This window comes from Penaeus monodon, chromosome 29, assembly GCF_015228065.2.
Source record: "Penaeus monodon isolate SGIC_2016 chromosome 29, NSTDA_Pmon_1, whole genome shotgun sequence".
Lineage (NCBI taxonomy): Eukaryota > Metazoa > Arthropoda > Malacostraca > Decapoda > Penaeidae > Penaeus > Penaeus monodon.
This window is the reverse complement of record NC_051414.1, coordinates 36,267,961-36,268,318: the sequence shown is the minus strand read 5'-3', so window position 1 is coordinate 36,268,318 and position 358 is coordinate 36,267,961.

Below are 358 nucleotides of genomic sequence, written 5' to 3'. Positions count from 1 at the left end.
GTTAATAAAATTATCTGAAAGACATGTGTCTTCGAAATTATTCCTGAACGCTCTGACACAAATAAGAGAAACAAAGAGGCAATGAATAAAAACGTCATTGTTAAAAAATAAGATAGATTGCAAGTGCAACGTGTAGAATCTTAAACTAGAAATATTGAAAGGGTTTTGGAAAGCAAAGACATAAACAGAAACAAAGGAAACAAAAGGATTAAAAGAAGGGAATTGAAGAGAGAAAGATAGATGAGAGTCATCGGGTATTTCTTATTTTTCTTTGTCATGTACAGAAGGAGACTAAGAAAAGGACTCTCTAGTGCAAAGGACGAATAGGCTTGAATTTGTATTCGATTCTTTCATGCAT